Here is a 20,962-nt window from a genome sequence, read left to right on the forward strand (position 1 = left end):
TTTCAACGATAGAATTTTTTTGCAGAATGCTATTTTCTAATAGCTGCTGCATTTTTAAATTATTATAATTTATAAATAATAAATTATTTATTATTTACATGAATTATTAAAAATAAATAATTAAACAAATAAATATATTAAACAAAAATTATAAACATTAATTTTTTATTATTATTATTTACTTAAAAAAAATTTTTTCTCTTGGTTGCCAATATTCGGCCAATATTGGACCAATATTAACAACCGATGCTTGGCGAACCCGTTACATCCCAAGCATCAGCCCATATTGGTCCAATATTGGGAGCCTTTATTGGACCGATGATCGGTCTCTTGGCTCCCAATATTGGACCGATATTGGACCGGTGAGAAATTTCTCACTGGGTGCTGTTTGTTTGTCATGTGGTTTTAAATAGTCTCTTTTGTGTTCATAGAGACGGTTTTTTAGAAATCTTTTCTTTTGTCCAACATAATTGCCTGGACAATTGTTACAAGGAATGGAATAAACTATACAGTCGGGTCCCCATACTGTTAGATTCCAAACTGTTATGTCCTCAGTAGTGTTATGTTTTTGCATAACCTCCAAATTCAGAAGTGTTAGGTGACGTCACGTTACGTCACCAATTTTCAGGGCCGTATTCTTAAGCCCAAAGAAAAGGGTGCATATACTTCTAGGCCAAACTTGAGGTGTATATATTTACGTTCCTGAAAGGTGCGCAGTAAGCATAATTTGAGCACATAACAGAGCTGAGTCTGGAGGAGTGGGAAATTTCTGGAAATGTAACAGTATGGGGACCCGACTGTATTTGAATTTTGTTAGTTTGTCTTTATTGCTTGTGAATATTTGTGAAAGATTGTTAGTTGATTTAAAAAAAGTGTTAATATGTTCTAAAAAAAAAATTCAATTTAAATAATCAACAAATATAACATATTATACATAAATAAAAAAAATACAATACAAAAAATTATAGGAAAAAAAATAAACAAATAAATTAAATAAATAAAAAAATTAATAAATTTAAAAGAAAATAAAATAAAAGAAAATTAGAAAATATATATTTCTCATATTATTATATCTCACACAATTTCTGCCAACCACTTAGTCGCCATACAGAATCTTTACAAACCATAAAAGTTAAAACACATGTTAACTTAAAACCGAAAAGTCAAAAGTCTTCAGTATTTAAAAAACAGCCAAATATATCACATCTCACTTCTCAAGTTTATCTCACATCTCAATACATTAATATTGTTTACAAGTGTTTAAAAAAAAAAATAAACAGTGAAACAACAATAATGTGCAAAAATTTTGTTATGCAACCAGGTATGAGTTTTAATGTCTTCTTAATAAATTTCATTTATTCTTAATTCATGTATATACTAATATTTCATTACCATTTTATTATCAAACTAAAATATATGTAATTTTCAGAATATCAATAAAATTACTGAAGAGGATCCAAACTAGGATCGAAACGTCTAAAAAAATTTAGTTTTTTTCATTTTAAATTTGATCTCTACACTAATGGTTATAACAATATACACTACCGTCCGTGAGAATCAGGAAGCCCCTTTTTTCATGAGTGGAAAAATGCTTAAAACGTAGAAAATAAGAATGACAAAAATTTTTCGTATTTTTTTCCTGAAAGCTAATGAAATTATGAAAAGACTGACACCTGATCGAAAAATTTTTGTTGACTATTCTGTTAGATACAGAAAAAATACTGGATTTTGCTTGCTTTTCGTAATTTTTTAATTTCTCAAAAACTAATTAACTTTTTTTAGCGTTCTTGGTCTTGTTTCAATCTCTATTCAATGTACACGGAGAAACTTTAGTTTGGAAAATTTGATGTTATAGTAGTCATATTTACAAAAAACCAATAGTAAGAGAGGATATAGTGATAAAAATGACAATATTTTCTACTTCCATAGTATAGAATACATTTATCGACAGGATTTAAAATTATAGTATAGTATTAATAATTACAAAAGTGAGTTGGAATGATTAATAAAATCTATATGATTTGTAAATTAGGAAAAAGAGATATTCACAAAAATAATTTTGACCATAATAATTATGAAAAGTAAAAGTTGGAATTTTACATCTTACACTCTGTTCTAGAAAAATTACTATTTTTATTGGAAAGAAGCAGAGGTGCTAAAAATATTACTCGTTTTAAATTTAATTATTGTGCAATCTAAAACTGTCATTTGGGAACATTCCCACAGAAAATAGGAATTTTATTTCTTAATGACATTCGATTGGTCGAACGATGGTGTACGAACGATGGTGTACGAAGAATATCCGACTATTGCCGAATATGACCGATTAGATTTAATCACGTGATTGTTTTAAGTTCCCGGCGTGGATTCTGGACTTCTGTGTGAAAATTGCATGTGTTTTTTTTAAACATGTATTTGTTAATATATATTAATATTAAATTGATTAATTAATTAATAATAAATAATAAAATATCTAGATATCATAAAATAGTTTAATTTAATTTAATTAAGTAACTTCAATAAATTAATTCAAAAATAAAATTTTTATATACATATAATTTTATTTAAAAAATTACTTTAAAATGTGTTTGGTGACTAATTTTAAGTCAATTTTACTTTAATTTTAAAATTATCTTTATTATAAAGTTTGATTGAATTTGGAATTTATTTAATACTTTAAACAGTACTAAATATTTATTAGATGGTTTAAGTTACTTTTATTATACTTTAAATTCTGAAAATTAATTTTTATTATTCAAACATGATTTTAAAATGTAATTTTAAAAAAGAGAAAAAATATTTTAAATGATAATGAATATTTAATTTTGAGAGTTTAATTTAATTTAGATTTCACTTTATTCATATTAATTTATATTTTAAATATAATTTAAACTTGAATATAAATTAAATTTACAAATAATTTGTAAATCTGAAATTCAACTTTATTGAATATTCAAATGTTTTATTTCAAATATTTCGAAATTCTCTCGCAAGCGGTAGTAATTTTTGTCGTTTAGTATATAAAGAAGTTCCTTTTCTTCTTAAGCATGTATTGCGACGAACATGTGAATGTGTGTATTATTAGAGTATAAGTTCGATATATTAGTATTATAAAAGCGTGCGTTCTTCGAGAATATGTATATAATGTATCTAAATTGTGTGAGTGTACATATAATATGTTTCCTGTGATATTTAAAAGTGCTAGTGGAACATCCACTACCGACTGTGGCAAAGTTTCCTAGTGTCAAGTGTACCTTCATCTTTTTTCGCTATTGCTGCGCATGACATTCCCACTCTTATAGAAGTTTTCCCAAAAAACTATGGTAATTTTGTTTTCTCACGAGATAGATTTTTACCATAGTTTTTGTAAGGTTCAAAATTCTTTTTCAATTATTAATATATTCAGAAAACTCTCTTTCAACGATTTACCAACTTCAGTTTCCTATTTTTATATTGAAATTTGCTCTGTTTTGAAATATAAATCCATAATTATTATATTATGTTTTCCAATATTGAGGGAACTCACTCAGTATAATATTTAAATAGTAATCTTTACAAAAATACCGTTATATCCTCGTTTGCTATTCGCTTTTTGTAAATATGACTAATATAACATCAAATTTTCCAAACTAAAGTTTCTCCGTGTAGAATCTAAATTAATTAATGGTATTGTGATATAAAATTTTCAAAAAAAAATTTGAAACTGTGAAAGACGGATAAAAAAATTTTGAAAAACAGATTGACTCTTTTTCAACAACAACAAAATTTTTTTTAATTAAATAAGTAAGTAATTAAAAAGCTTTTTTGAATTTTAGTAGATCTATTAAGGGGTTACGCCTAGTTGTTATAGGCAAAATAAAAGTAATTTTTGGCAATTTTTTTTTCTTTTTCATGAAACTTTTTTTAAAAAAGGAATAATTTATTTAAAAGTACATATAATTAAACGCTTAAATATAATTTAACAACCAAAAAATATTTTAAATTACTTGTCTTCCAATTGGTTTTGAAAAAATGCTCTTTTTAAAACTTGTTTTGCGGTGGACATCTTTTTTCGAAAACAGTTCATCTAAAATTAAAAATTCAAAAATTTTCTGTAAGTGCGATGCTATACGCAGTTCGTGAACGAAGGGTTTTGAAAAATTTTAATTTTGACAAAATGGCGGCAATTTTTTTGAAAAATATGATATTTTAAGAAAAACATTTTGGATTTTCATTAATAAAAATGAAAGTTTTTATTCAAATAAGAAATCCTTCGTTCACGAACTAGTAATTTGTGTGTAAAATAAGCCCTATAAATTTGAAGCCGATCGGTTGAGTAGTTTTCGAGAAATCTTGTCCACCGCATGGATACTTCTTGAAAAATGAAATTTAGAGAAAAACGCATTTGAAGTTTTTAGAACAGAGTGACCAAAATTGTTATAAAAAAAAAATCAGATTCGCTTGAAACTTCATACTCGGGGGTTTTTGGGGTCGCTAATTACGAATCTGAAGTCAGTTTTTGAAAATTCAAAATGGCGGATCGAATATGGCGGATCACATTTTAAAAAAACTTCTTGATTCGCTTGAAACTTGTTACTTGGGGGTTTTTGGGGTCGCTGATTACGAATCTGAAATCAGTTTTTCAAAATTCAAAATGGCGGATCCAATATGGCGGACGAAATTTTTAAAATCTTTTTGATTTGCTTGAAGCTTGTTACTCGGGGGTTTTCGGGGTCGCTGATTACGAATCTGATGTCAGTTTTTCAAAATTCAAAATGGCGGATCCAATATGGTGGATCACGTTTTAAAAAAACTTCTTGATTCGCTTGAAACTTGTTACTCGGGGGTTTTTGGGGTCGCTGATTACGAATCTGAAATCAGTTTTTCCACGAAAATGTAACATTACATTTGACACACCTGTATTGTAGAATAGAAATTAGTAATACATGGTTGCCACAAAATCTAGATTTCAAAATTCCAGGCTTTTTCCAGGTTTTCCAGGTTAAAAATATTAAAAATTCCAGGTTCAAATTTAGGAATTATTTGTGATGAAAAAACAAGTATTTTACAAAACAGTGTTAACAATATTCATTATTATGTAGTTATAAATTAATGTTCTCTTAAACAGTTAAAATCACAGGCATTTTTATGTTTATTTTTCTGTAAGTGATACTTTTGATATTCGATTTTTCAATTTATTTTTTTTTAAATTATATGGGTTTTTCTATTGAAACTACTTTATTTTATACTCAAAAGTAAGAATTTAAATTGCGCAAAATTAATTTGAATATATTAAAGTCTTTCTTCTTTGAATTTTACTCGGGCCAATATGTAAAATTTAAATATTTATAAAAGCAATAATATTCCTCTTTTTTATAAATATTATATAGAAAAATTAAACATCAGACCATTAACTTTATTTTAATGTGCATTCACATTTTTTTTATAATATTTTTAATGTATAAAAACATCATTAATCATCGTGAAGTAATTTTAACTTAAACTGAAGACAAAATTTAAACATTTTTATCACATATAAAACGGAGGTTCAAAAATTTTTAAAATGCACATAATGATAGAAAAACATTGTATTTTTTGGCACTATTTTAAAAAAAAACCATAAAAATTGAGTTCTCTTATAAATAATAAATTATAAATTTTTACTATGAAAATGGTTAATAATATTACTAGAGAGTAGATTCTATAAAATTAATCGAGATATCAAAAATGTGACTTTCAGAAGAATCAGTCATAATTAGAACATTTAAGTCATGTTTAAATTAAATAATTTTTATCTTTAAACTTTGTTCAAAATCTTGAACAAAAAGCAACTAGTAACAAAAAATTTTGACAATCGTAATACTAATAAAGATAAAAAATCCTTTTTTTAGAACAATCTTAACAACATTTTTCACAGTTTTAGTCAATAATTAAAAAAAAATTAAATTAATTTAAAGAGAAGATAACATGGAAAAGGAAAATTGCATGTTAACATTTTTAAAGAAAAATAACATGTTGAATGGAATTTTTCTTAATATCTTTCATTAACCCAAAAAAATTCCAGAAATTCGTTCAAATTCCATGCTATTTCCAGGTTTTCCATACCCTTTTTCAATTTCCATGCTATTTCCAGGTTTTCCAGGTTGTGTGGCAACCATGGTAATAATGTGTAACTTTAATTGTTTGTAATTTTTTTCAATTTATACGGAAATTCTGCTGCGCACTACTTTTTTTCGTTTTAACATTTTGCCTTTTGATGCATCAAGAACAGTTAAAGAAAATTCTTACGAAGACTAACAAAACAAAAAAAATAAAAGGAATGTAGACTAAAAAGGGAAAATAGTGTTTTGATCACTTGCATTTATAGTTTTAAATTTTGTGACAGTATTTTCGATTATATCAGCAATTATTGAATACAAAAAATACAATAATGACGTGAAATTTCAAACATTAAGCACTTATGGTCTACGCTTCATAATAGCATCTTTAATATGAGTTCCTATTTGTAATAAGCGTCCGCAAAAACCCCCAAATAAAAAGTTTCAAGAGAATCAAAAAGTTTTTTTTTAATTTTGTCCGAAATATTGGACCCACCATTTCGAATTTTAAAAAAATAACCCCAAAAACCCCCGAATAACAAGTTCCAAGGGAATCAAGAAGTTTTTTAAATTTTGTCTGCCATATTGGATCCGCCATTTTGAATTTTCGAAAACTGACTTCAGATTCGTAATCAGCGACCCCGAAAACCCCCGAGTAACAAGCTTCAAGCAAATCAAAAAGATTTTAAAATTTTTGTCCGCCATATTGGATCCGCCATTTTGAATTTTCGAAAACTGACTTCAGTTTCGTAATTTTGAGGTATTATTCCTTCAGGAAATGCAAAAACCCAAAAATCGATTTTTTTGACCAAAACAACTAGGCGTAACCCCTTAAATGAACATATTTTACACTGACCTTTTTGACACTTTAATATTCATGATAATTTTTTGATTATTTTTAATCCTACTTTTACGGTTTCAAATTTCTTTTGAAAAATTTATTTCACAATACCAGTTAATAATTTGGATTCTACATTAAATAGAGATTAAAACAAGACCAAGAGCGCTAATAAAAGTTAATTAGTTTTCGAGAAATAACAAAATTACGAAAAACATGCAAAATCCAGTATTTTTTCTGAATCTGACAGAATAGTCAACGAAAATTCTTCGATCAGGTGTCAGTCTTTTTATAATTTTATTAGTTTTCAGGAAAAAAATACAAAAAATTTTTGTCATTCTTATTTTCTACGTTTTAAGCATTTTTCCACTCATGAAAAAAGGGGCGTCCTGATACTCACGGACGGTAGTGTAAATAAGTTATTTTTTAAACAAGGAGAACATATATTCTTTAAATGAACGTAAATAAAAAATTAATCGTGAAAAAAAACATTTTTTAGTGGAGATGAATCGAAGTTAACTGTTTATTAATTAACATTGTTTATAACAATTTAAATAAATTACTTTTTAAACAAAAAGGACATATATTCTTGAATTTAATTTAAATAAATTAAAATGAAAACGTGTAAATAAAACCTTTTTTAGAAAAGAAAAATCAAAGTAATTTATTTGTTAATTAATATTGTTTATAACAATTTAAAGAAGTTACTTTTTAAACAAAAAGGACATACAGTGGAACTTCGATTTTCCGTCAGGCACGGGACCAACACCTTGACGGAAAACCAAAATGACGGATAGTCGAAGTTACAAGTGATTTGAGATTTTTATAACCAATACTTGTCTATATTTTGGACTTCAACATGCAAACAAACAATTTTGCAAAACAATTACACAATTAGTTTAAAATTTGTATTAAAAAAAACGTAACATCTTATTTTTTATTTAAAAAAGCCGAAAACAGACTAAAGAAAATATCTTAACTGCAGGAAATTAGAGGTTATGGCTGCTTAGATATTTCTCTTCAGAGAAATATATTGGAATAAACTTGCAAAGTCAATTTTTTAAATAAAAAAAAAATGATCTTGGACAGTGACGGATAACCGCGGTGACGATAGACCGAGAGACGGAAAATCGAAGTTCCACTGTATATCCTTGTAATAAACTTAAATTAAAAAGAAAATGTGGAAGAAAAACCTTTTTTAGTGGAAATGAATCAAAGTTATCTATTTGTTAATTATTATTGTTTATAACAATTTAAATAAGTTACTTTTTAAACAAAAAGGACATATATTATTGTAATGAACTTAAATTAAAAAGAAAATGTGGAAAAAAACATTTTTTAGTGGAAAGGTATCAAAGTTATCTATTTGTTATTTAATATTGGTTATAACAATTTAAATAAATCATTTTATGTTTAATTAATTGTCTGGTGGTCATATTAGATTATTTTGAACTAATTTAGATCATGTGCAGTAACGAAATAAAAAAATGAACGTCCTGTTTCAAAAAAATTGTGTTAATTTGTTAACTTTGATTAAAATAAAAAATCAGAAATAATTATTATCTGAAAAATCGGTTTCAAGGGATCTCTTAAGAATTTACACTACCGTCCACGAGTATCAGGACGATTACACGCAACTCTATAAAAAAACATGCCACCACTTTTTCAATCATATCTCGGAAATTAAAGGAGATACAAAAAAAACTTAAATACAGTTAGAAAGCTGATTAAATTCTGCGTAAAATAAGCCATCTTTGAAGTCATTTCGTTAATTTTTTGCCATTTTTTTGACTTATTGTAACAAATAGCTTGACCCCCCCCCCCTCACCCAAAAAGGGGTAAGTAATATATGGACGATCCCTCTCGAGAAATGAAAGTGTAATTCACATGAGATGCACGGAGAGAAGAGTTATAGTGAGTTGTACTATTACGCATTTAGTAAGAAAATTTGAGTTGTGACAAATAAATATTAAGTAAAGGTTACAAAACAGCGTTCAATTTTTTTTTGTCGATCGAACTAAACATAGTAGTAAGGATGAATGTCTGCTTAGTAAAGCAGACAAAACTAATTCTGTTTACATTTTTAATCATATTATTAATTGAACTTTAAAAAAATATTAAAATTAATTAAAAAGCTACCTATTAAAAATTAAACGAAATCGAGAAAAAATATTATTTTTTAAAACTTTATTTGCAGTGTTATACTTAATATTTATGCTTGTTATTACAACAAATATTAGGTTATTGTTATCATAATAATTATAAAAAAAAGTTTAGCTGTTTATTTAAATATGCGACAAATATATTTTGTAAAGAAATATAGCTCTTATAATTTTCTCTATTTAACTAAACAATTACAGAAATTATAATTTTTAAATTGATTTATTATTGTTACCTTATATCACCGTCAGTGTATTTTTGTAAAATATTACTTGATTTTCTTCTCGTTCCCCATATACATATAATAAATTTTTGAAAAAATAATTAATTAATAATAATTATTTCTAAATAATTAATTATTTATAAAGTGTTAACTATTATATTAATTATTATATAAGAGGTTAAATTTTATTTTGGTAAATTGTAAACAGAATTGCAGATATGACAATTTATATTGTAGACGATACTAATGAAGTTAGTAGTCTTAATAACTAAACGGCCGTTTAGTGAAGTTTACTTTTTGTTTTGTTAAACGAAAAAGTCTCCATATTGTTTAGTAACTATGACTCAGGGCTGAGTAAGATTGACTACTTTCTTCTCTCCGTGTGTAATGTAGGATTTGTCATGGGAAATATGTATTAAAAATTGTCTTAAAGAAATATAGGTTTTTTTATTGGGTTCAGGTCAGGTTATTCAGTGGTCACGTGCCCCATATACTTCACTATGAGTCACGTGACCGCTGAATAACATAACTTTAAGGAAATTAACAGGAAAAATGTTGCCGAAAAATTTGCAGGATTTTACGTATGAATTAATATAATTTTATACATAGACGAACATTTAAAATTTCCCATGTTTTTATTTATTAACTAAAATCGTGTCGCAATTTTCCATACGGTTTTACATGGGAATTAATATGGTTTCCTCTATGAAAGTGGGCTTTTACATGGTTTTGATATAGGGTCCCATGTAGATTCCCATGTGGGAATCGAAGACGAGTTTCTAGTTTCTACTAATACATTTAACAAAGTGTCTACCGGGAATAGCCGGGAATTTACTTTGAACAGGAAAACTCGGGAATCTTTTTATCAAATTAAAAAAAGTGTTATTATATTAATTCGTTTTTAAAAAATTGCATTTTACTTTAATTTCTATTGATGTAATATTTACTTAAACAGACCCAAGTCAAAATTTAAGCCCTACTTTTAGCCTACAATATAGGTCTTATTTTAGATTTTAGCAGTCGTAACGTAGGGTCTACTTGCGATACAATTAGTTCGAATTAGACTCTACATAACTCCAAAAACTGGTGGAAATTTAGGATTAATTTTTAATACATTAATTGAAGTACTACCAATTGAAAAATACTGTTCTCTGAATTTGAATTAGTTAAAAATAGTATTTGATAGGAAAAGTCATTCACTGATTCAAACAGTAATATTTTCCTAATCGAATAGTTAATGGTAAATAATTATTAGTTTTTCCCAGTCAAATTAAATTCCCGGATAGTAGACACTCTTTCAAATGTATTAGTAGAAACTAAAACCCGTCGAAGACGGGTACAACAGCTAGTTATAGGCTGATTCTATCTCAATTCATGCATGGCGAATAGGTTAAAAATTCTAAATCAAGTTAAAGGTAATTTTTCTTGGTCTTTAGGACAAATAAAGAGAAACGTACTTTTTATTTGGCGAAAAAAAAATGTTTAGCTGAGTTATGAGTGTTTGAAAATTTTAGGACATGTCGTGATTTTATAGCTAAACAGCTAACAAATTAGTTTCAAATTTTTCTAATTTTTGCAAAAATAAATATTTTTCAATTTTCTTTCTTGATTTTAGTAGTGTTTTTGATACTTTTTCTTTGCAAACTTAAAAATTTGAAAAATTTTGAAAATTAACAAAATGGCGGCTATTTTCCGAAAAATCAAAAAAGTCAATTTTCTCAAAAACATCATTTTTTATTTTTCCTAAAATTTTTGTGTGTTTACTAGATGAAAAAAGGAACTAATTTTAAAAGGTTTCATGTCCGCTAAAACTGTTTGGAAGTCGCTATAAATTTTTTCAGAAAATAAAAAATCTCATTATTTTGTGTAATGTATCGGCATATATATATTTTGCATGTTTATGTTTTTCGATGATTAGTAGTGTTTTTGGTACCTACTTTTTATTTGCAAACTTGGAAATTTTGAAAATTAACAAAATGGTGGCCATTTTTCAAAAAATCGAAAACTAAAAACATTAAAAATAATTGAATAAAAATATTCATTTGGAGGTTTTTGGGGTCGCTGAGTTAGAATATTTGGTTAAAATTTTGTAATTCAAAATGGCGACCAAAAAAATTTAACGGTCGCTATTTTGTTAATTTTCAAAATTTTCAAGTTTGCAAATAAAAAGTACCAAAAACACTACTAATCATCGAAAAACATATAAACATGCAATAAATATATATAATATACCGATACATTACTCGTATCAACTCTCTAAAACTGAATCAGTGAAATTTGACTGAGAACCAGTAACTCAAATTTTCAATATGTGTAACAGAAATTTTCAGTAGTTTTTTAATTAGCGATAATCAGTAGAAAATAACTGAAATTTCAGTTATTTTTAACTGATTCTCAGTGAAATTCCACTGATTCAAATCGCGAGAATAGAGTCACTGATTCTCAGTCAAATTTCACTGATTTTCAGTGGAATTTCACTGATTCAGATTTAGAGAGAAAATAATGAGATTTGTTATTTTCTGAAAAAAATTATAGCGACTTCCAAACAGTTTTAGCGCACATGAAACATTTTGGAAAAAGTTCCTTTTTTCATCTAGTAATCACACAAAAATTTTAAGAAAAATAAAAAATGATGTTTTTGAGAAAATTGACTTTTTTGATTTTTCGGAAAATAGCCGCCATTTTGTTGATATTCAAAATTTTTCAAATTTTCAAGTTTGCAAAGAAAAAGTATCAAAAACACTACTAAAATAAAGAAAAAAAATTGAAAAATATTTATTTTTGCAAAAAGTAGAAAGATTTGAATATAGTTTGTCAGCTGTTAAGCTACACGGAAAAAAAAGTTCACGAATCTCTCGTGAACTAGTATATCACTTTTGGATGGGACACAAAATTCTTGAAAATCAACAAACACAGTTCGTCAAAATTTCATCAACTCCTTCACTAGAAACATAGTACGGTTTCCGAACTTTTCGTCAAAGTTAACGAAAAATTCGTGAACTTTTAAAAAATGCTAAAAACAAGAAAAAATAATTTCCAGACACTACTTTTTATAGTATTTCACTTTATTTGATAACTTGACGCCTATTACGCATCCAAATTCACAGAATACACAATTTTATCGCCATTAAAATTCGTAATTCGCTTCACGGGATTCGAACCTAGTACCTACCCTACTGAAAAAGAACGACTGTAAATACGAGCGTAAATATGACTGTGAATACGACCCTAAATACGGGCCTTAAAAGGGTAGTGTAATTGAAACAGCAAATACAGCCGTATTTATGCCCGTATTTAGGGTCGTATTTACGGTCATATGTGAATACCATTTAAAAAAAAAAATATATATACCCCCACAGCACCGAAACTTTCCTAACAATTTATTGAATATTTACTTGTAATATTCGGTATATTTAACTGAAATGTTTAGTGAAAATTGTTCTTTACACAACTTTCAATAAACATTGCAATTACATATTCCGAACATTGCAAGTAAATATTTAATAAATTTTTAGGAAAGTTTCGGTGCTGTGGGGATATATATATATAATGGAACATTATTAATTATTATTAATTTAATATATTAAATATAATATTGCAACTAAAATAAATAATATTTAAGGTAAGTATTGAAATACGATTTATTCTTATAATAAATGCATAACAAACAAACAATTATATATCAATGTCACTTTATTTTAATCACAAATACACATAAACACATGGTACAATTATTTATTAAAAATTGTAATTTTTATTATTTTTATTATAAGAGAAAAAACACAAACGCACAATAAAAACACTTGTAGATTTTTCAACAGCTAAATAAAAACTACAAATAACGCGAATCACATGTAACTATAAGAATTTTTTTATTATTTTTATTATAAGAGAAAAAACACAAACGCACAATAAAAACACTTGTAGATTTTTTAACAGCTAAATAAAAACGACAAATAACTCGAATCACATGTAACTGTAAGCACTGTTGTAAAAAAGGTTGGGTCTATAGGGATGGGTAGTTACACGTAACTTGAAATATTAATAATAAATGTAATAATAATAATAATACTAACAGAAATAATAATAGTATATTTATGAACTAGATGTAATTAAGAAGTTTAATCACTATTTTAAAAACAAACAAATTTAGTATATTTTGTTTGTTGTTGTTATAGCAAAAATCGATAGAAATATTAGGTTAAGTCCACAATAGATAAATATAAAAAAAATAAAAATAAATCAAAAATATAAATTCGCACAAAATTAATACCTCCTCGTGTGATTAGATTGTAATTAAAATGTAGTTTTCTGAAAATAAATCGAAAAGTTTAGGGTTCAGTGAAAATTACCGAAAAATGTCAAAATCGCCTTCCGTTTACACACCTCATTGTAAAGGTCTTTCTGCAATAGCTTGAAAATACATTTATTTCTTCCGATTCAAAGTAATTGCAAATATAAATTGCTGCAATTAAACTTACTTTAAATCATTAACTTCAAAGCAAATTATAGTAACTTAGTTTTTGATCATTTTTATCAATTTTTATGGTTATATAATTGAATAAAAATGTTAATTTGACAGTGTTTTGTTCATTTCGTAGTTAAAAATAATGTTTTAATTTTGAAAATAATCAAAATCGCTTCTCCGTTCAATATAATTTGTTTATAACTTTTAAAATAATTGTCGCTCCAAAATTTTCTCAACGGATTTTGATTTCTTATAGTTTTAAGTGTATGTTGTTAATATTTTTTTTTTAATTTTTAAAAGGCGTAGAACATTAAATAATATTAATTGTTTATAAAAAATTTATTAAAAAATTATTAAAAAATAAACTTTTTTAAAATTTTCTAATTCTGAACGAAAGTATATTTTATCCCCTTTATATTCCTGCTTGGTTCATTTAAATCGGTTCATTCATTTAGGAGAAATCAAATTTTGTTTAAAAAGTTGCAAAAAAATTAATTTTGCAATAAATTTTATAAAAAATAATTTTTTTTCTGTTTTTTGGTGGACACATTCTTGAAGCCAAATAGAAATGTTTTTTTAACATTTCGATTTAAAAAAAATACTTTTTATTTTCTGTGAAAATTTCACGAATTCTGACCCTTTTGTTATTTGTAAAGTGCATTTACACGACTGTTGGTAGAAAAAAAATTTACCAAAAATCTTGCAAAATTGCCTTCACACAAAACTGTAAATGTTTTTCTATATTATCTTAAAAATACATTTGTTTTGTCTGAAGCTAAGTAATTGCATATTCTGCATATATAATTTACTATAATTTGCTTTGAAGTTAATGATTTAAAGTAAGTTTAATTGCAGCAACTTATATTTGCAATTACTTTGAATCGGAAGAAATAAATGTATTTTCAAGCTATTGCAGAAAGACCTTTACAATGAGGTGTGTAAACGGAAGGCGATTTTGACATTTTTCGGTAATTTTCACTGAACCCTAAACTTTTCGATTTATTTTCAGAAAACTACATTTTAATTACAATCTAATCACACGAGGAGGTATTAATTTTGTGCGAATTTATATTTTTGATTTATTTTTATTTTTTTTATATTTATCTATTGTGGACTTAACGGTGTTCGATGGTCTCTTAAATTTCTCGATAATGTGCGACTAACAGTTATCACCCAACAAATACGGCACTGACCAGTTTAAATGACGTGAAATTGGTAAACATTTATTTTCTAACAAATTTTTCTCTGTTCACAGGCACTTTTTACAAAATATGACAACGTACATTTGTCACAAATGTTTTTAATTACCTGAATTCAAAATATTATGTTAATCCATGCAGGAACACGGTTGCAGCATTGGAATTACCGTAGCAATGTAATGCGAATTATTTTGACAGCTGAGCCTTTACGCTCCCTGCATGCTTCTGCCCTCTACTGGCAAAATGGCTGTAACATACGTCTTGCCGCCTGTCATTACATTACTTTTGTAATTACAATCCTGCAACCGCGTTTCTGCATGGATTAACAAAATCTTTTGAATTCAGACAATTAAAAACATTTGTGACAAATGTACGTTGTCAGATTTTGTAAAAAGTGCCTGTGTGCAAAGAAAAACTCGTTCGAAAACGGTTGTTTACTAATTTCACGTCATTTCAAACAGGCAGTGCCGTTTTTTTTTGGGCGATAACTGTAAGTCGCACATAACCTACAAATTTCAGAGACCATCGAACGTTCTTAACCTAATATTTCTATCGATTTTTGCTATAACAACAACAAACAAAATATACTAAATTTGTTTGTTTTTAAAATAGTGATTAAACTTCTTAATTACATCTAGTTCATAAATATACTATTATTATTTCTGTTAGTATTATTATTATTATTACATTTATTATTAATATTTCAAGTTACGTGTAACTACCCATCCCTATAGACCCAACCTTTTTTACAACAGTGCTTACAGTTACATGTGATTCGAGTTATTTGTCGTTTTTATTTAGCTGTTAAAAAATCTACAAGTGTTTTTATTGTGCGTTTGTGTTTTTTCTCTTATAATAAAAATAATAAAAATTACAATTTTTAATAAATAATTGTACCATGTGTTTATGTGTATTTGTGATTAAAATAAAGTGACATTGATATATAATTGTTTGTTTGTTATGCATTTATTATAAGAATAAATCGTATTTCAATACTTACCTTAAATATTATTTATTTTAGTTGCAATATTATATTTAATATATTAAATTAATAATAATTAATAATGTTCCATTATATATATATATCCCCACAGCACCGAAACTTTCCTAAAAATTTATTAAATATTTACTTGCAATGTTCGGAATATGTAATTGCAATGTTTATTGAAAGTTGTGTAAAGAACAATTTTCACTAAACATTTCAGTTAAATATGCCGAATATTACAAGTAAATATTCAATAAATTGATAGGAAAGTTTCGGTGCTGTGGGGGTATATATATTTTTTTAAAAAAAATGGTATTCACATATGACCGTAAATACGACCCTAAATACGGGCATAAATACGGCTGTATTTGCTGTTTCAATTACACTACCCTTTTAAGGCCCGTATTTAGGGTCGTATTCACAGTCATATTTACGCTCGTATTTACAATCGTTCTTTTTCAGTAGGGTATACCCTATAACATAATATTTCTAACAACTAACCGCCACGGCTAAATCTAGATACACTGTCTTTCGACAAACGAAACGATTAGCTTTGTCTGCTGTAAAACTCAGGACCGTGCAAAGTAGAAAAAGTCCCTTATCGTAACTTTTAATTCATTTTACGAATTATTTGTTTCACAAAGGAAATTAGCAAACAAAAATATTCACTAAGTAATAAAAAACACTAATTCTAAATAATAACTTTCATCAAAGAATTTTCCCGAATGTAAACACCGATGACACCGACTGAATGATGAATGCTTGATCAGCCATATTTGATGCGCATTACGAACTGCGCATACTACTGACACTCGCGAGTTCACGATTTTTTCGTGAACTTGTACCTCTACTTTTGACGAACTACTCTTCATTAACAGTTCATCAAAAATTCATTAACTTTGTTTCAGTTTTTCGTTGACGTTCGCCATTTCTAATCAAAAGTGAATGAAAATTTTGAAATTTTGTGTCCCATCCAAAAGTGATATACTAGTTCACGAGAGATTCGTGAACTTTTTTTTCCGTGTATAAAATCACGATATATCCTGAAATTTTTAAACACTCATAACTCAGCTAAAAAATGTTCTTTTGCTAAATAAAAAAATACGTGTCTCTTTGTTTGTCCTAAAGAACAAGAAAAATTACCTTTAACTTGATTTAGAATTTTTAACCTATTCGCCCTGCATGGATTGAAATAGAATCAGCCTATATTATAATAAAAAATCAAGCAATTGGTATATATTATATTAAGGAAGCTAAATGGTCATGAAATGAACAACTTGTTTCACTTTATATCGCAAAATAAATAAACAATAATAACAATTCTAAATAAAAACTAGGATTGTCCTCTACACGGAGAAAAATGGAGTTTGAAAAACTGGGAGTTAATATTGAAAAAACAGGACTCAGTCCAGTAAAAGTACATTAATTCATTTCCATCAAGCATCTTAGGGTGTTGCGTATAGTGTATAGAGGGCCTTAGTTCCAAATGTCACTGTAAAGAGCATTAAAACACAGGCGAAGATTATAAGGCGCGCTGCAGTGTGCATAGTAGAGAAACTGGACTCAGTCCCCTACTTCGAAATTTTCACAATAAAGGAACGCAGGCGCGGAACCTGTCAAAATAAATGGCCGACGCGACGCGAAACGAGTGTTTCCTTGTATTCACTTAGTCAATTTTATATAAAAAAACAATAACCAATCATTAAAAAAAAGAAAAATATGTTAAATGCACTCTTTATATATTCATATTCATTAATTCACAAATTTTATTCTTCATACATTTTCATACTTACAATTAAGAACTCAATGCATCGGAACATCTTTCAATCATACGGGATTGAACACCTACCTAACCATACAACTAAATATACGCATAATTATAAATCGCACGCTTTTACATTAAGCCTCTCGGCTACGCAATCGATGGGGGAAATTTCCCATTTAAGAAACATCCCTTACCAATGAAATAAATTAGATGATGCGTGGATTTTACTTTGTAATTAATGTAAGTATGGATGTCAACAATATTCATAATATTGAATAAATTATATTGTCAACTACACTGTAAAAAATTTAGGGAGTTAACGGACTCGGGAGTTGGGAGTGAAATTTTTCGAGTTAAAAGTCAACTCCAAAAGAGAGTTAATTTCTAACTCCCTTCATTCAACACCCCTTTTTACAGTGTACTTTAAATTTGATACGGTTATAAGAATTTAATAATAAATAAATAAAAAAAATTAATTTTTTCTTAACCTTTTTCAAGTTTGACAGTCCTCATGGTAAATTTGATTATTCTTTTTTTTCGTGTACAAAATAGTGAATTGACCTTGAATGAAATGTATAATTAATTGAGGGGACGGCTTCTAAAAGGGGATACGCGTGGATTCTCGCGTTTAAGTTTTGTCCACTTGGTCAATTTTTGAAAGTATTACAAATTGCAATTTGAATTACCGAAGTTTGTGGAAAATGGAAAGGCGCATCTTTTTTCTTTAAGAAATAAATTTATATCTTTTTTAGTTTATAAAATAATGAGAAAAAACTAAATTTTTGAAAACCAAAAAATTTAAATGTTTTACGTCTTTAACTCGTGCTGGTGTTTTTGATTTTTCATATTTTGTAATCAAACAAAAACAAACTCACAGATTAAGGTTTCCTGAAACCAACTATATTTTTAAAACTTCAAAATCTTAATTAATAAAAAGTTTATTAATTTTTTCGAAAGACATTGCAAAAAAAGTTTTTTTTCAACTTTCAACGCTTCGTTTATCTAGGAAATTTCAAGGTACGAAAAACTTTCAGTGAGAAAGTTTTTTATTACGATACGGACAAGTTTTCTCTAAAATTTTATTAAAATGATATGGATATTTACAAAGTTATTAATGTTTAAAGCATATGGTACGTCAGATTTCTCGCGCCTGAAACGCATTGAGTCCCAAATTGTTCGTTTGCAACGCGTTAAAAATATTTTGTCAATATATATAATAAAATTTATTGAAATTTATTTTTAACCTAAATATTTTATTTTGTTATATGTACAAAAGTCAACTAAAATAATATTTCTTATTTTTAAGTTTCTTGTTTCATTTAGTTCAAGGTTTCCACTCTTCGTCAAAATGATCTCGTTTACTACATTTAATGTTTTTAAAATAATTATTAAAAAACTCCTGTCCGTTTGGAGGAAGATATCGATTTCCTTAATTGTGATAAAAAAATCTCGAAATCCTGGGAAAATTGTATTGGGTTTTACCGAACCCTTTTTTTTGCAGTCAACGGTCGCGGCAACCGCGACTCATCTGGACACCATATTTTTCCGTAGAGTGAAAACAAATGACAACTTTGAGAAAAATAGCATATAAAAAAGGGTTACTTCCTTGAAGTGCACATGATAACAAAAAAAAATCTATTGTATGAAAATGTTTGCCAAAATACAGATATAAATAAAATAAAATTTGTTTTAACTTCAAGTATTAAATACAATATGGAATTATTGTACAATTTATTTTGCGAATAATTCTGCAATATTTTTTAAAAAATAATTTCATATATCTTTACGTACAATACATGTTAGAATAAATAAACTGATGCTACTGTTATATAAAGTTAGATGAATCGTCATAATCCATAGTTAAATATTATTTAAAAATAATTACTTTGATATTAAAAAACCAGTCAAAAATTAAAATAATAATATTTTTACTATTCTTAATAAACTTTTATTAGTTAAATTAACATTACATTTATGTCAAAATAACTGTGTACTAATTATTTGTATGTCAGTAAATTTTAACTATTTCCAGACGATTTTGGCTAATTATTATTGGTTACTTCTTAATAATAATAATATTGCAAAAATTTATCAGTGACTCTAATAAAAATTGTATTTATTTTAAGTAAACAAATGAATAAACTAAAATAGTCTTAATATGTTCCATGCAAACGAACAATTCGGTACTCAATGCGTTCCAGGCGCAAGAAATCTGACGCACCATACGCTTTAAACATTAATAACTTTGTAAATATCCATATCATTTTAATAAAATTTTAGAAAAAACTTGTCCGTATCGTAATAAAAAACTTTCTCACTGAAAGTTTTTCGTACCTTGAAATTTCCTAGATAAACGAAGCGTTGAAAGTTGAAAAAAAACATTTTTTGCAATGTCTTTCGAAAAAATTAATAAACTTTTTATTAATTAAGATTTTGAAGTTTTAAAAATATAGTTGGTTTCAGGAAACCTTAATCTGTGAGTTTGTTTTTGTTTGATTACAAAATATGAAAAATCAAAAACACCAGCACGAGTTAAAGACGTAAAACATTTAAATTTTTTGGTTTTCAAAAATTTAGTTTTTTCTCATTATTTTATAAACTAAAAAAGATATAAATTTATTTCTTAAAGAAAAAAGATGCGCATTTTCATTGTGTATAAATTTATTTCATTGAATTTGAAAATTGAAAATGTTTTAAAATCACACTATTCGTCAATACTTATACGTGAGAATCCACGCGTATCCCCTTTTAGAAGCCGTCCCCTCAATTATTCTCACAGCAATATTCAATAATTTAATTAACTTAACTGCACTGCATAATAGTTGAAAGTAATAAGAGTAAGTGAGACGGTAAGATAAGTGAACGACCATTAGTGTGTGTGTGTGTGTGTGTGTGTGTGTGTGTGTGTGTGTGAACACAATCTTGTTTGAGCTGATGAATGGGATAACTTGTGTTGAGTCCCAAACTGTTCAGCTATGAAACTTCTAATACTATAGTGTGTACCTGTCACTTATTATTCTATAAAGGAGTACTACACTGACTGCATAAATCATTTTTCCATTTTTCTCCGTGTTCGTAATGAATGACCCCGAAATACATTTTAATAATTATAAAAATTCCAAGAATAGTTAGAACCCTTAAAGATTAATGGAGTTAGAGAAATGGAGTGATAAAAAAATAATGATTAAATCTGTTTTGAACAATTAAAAGAAGGCCATTTCTTTATTAAATTAATTAAACCTTATCA

General features: G+C 27.0%; 1 protein-coding gene across 1 annotated transcript in view; it reads right to left on the reverse strand.

Moving 5' to 3' along the window:
* The window catches only part of LOC122509947 (protein germ cell-less), a 129,150-nt gene that overhangs the window by 75,830 nt on the left and 32,358 nt on the right, over window positions 1-20,962 (reverse strand). The window lies entirely within an intron of this gene.

Source organism: Leptopilina heterotoma, unplaced genomic scaffold, assembly GCF_015476425.1.
Source record: "Leptopilina heterotoma isolate Lh14 unplaced genomic scaffold, ASM1547642v1 Lhet_65, whole genome shotgun sequence".
Classification (NCBI taxonomy): domain Eukaryota; kingdom Metazoa; phylum Arthropoda; class Insecta; order Hymenoptera; family Figitidae; genus Leptopilina; species Leptopilina heterotoma.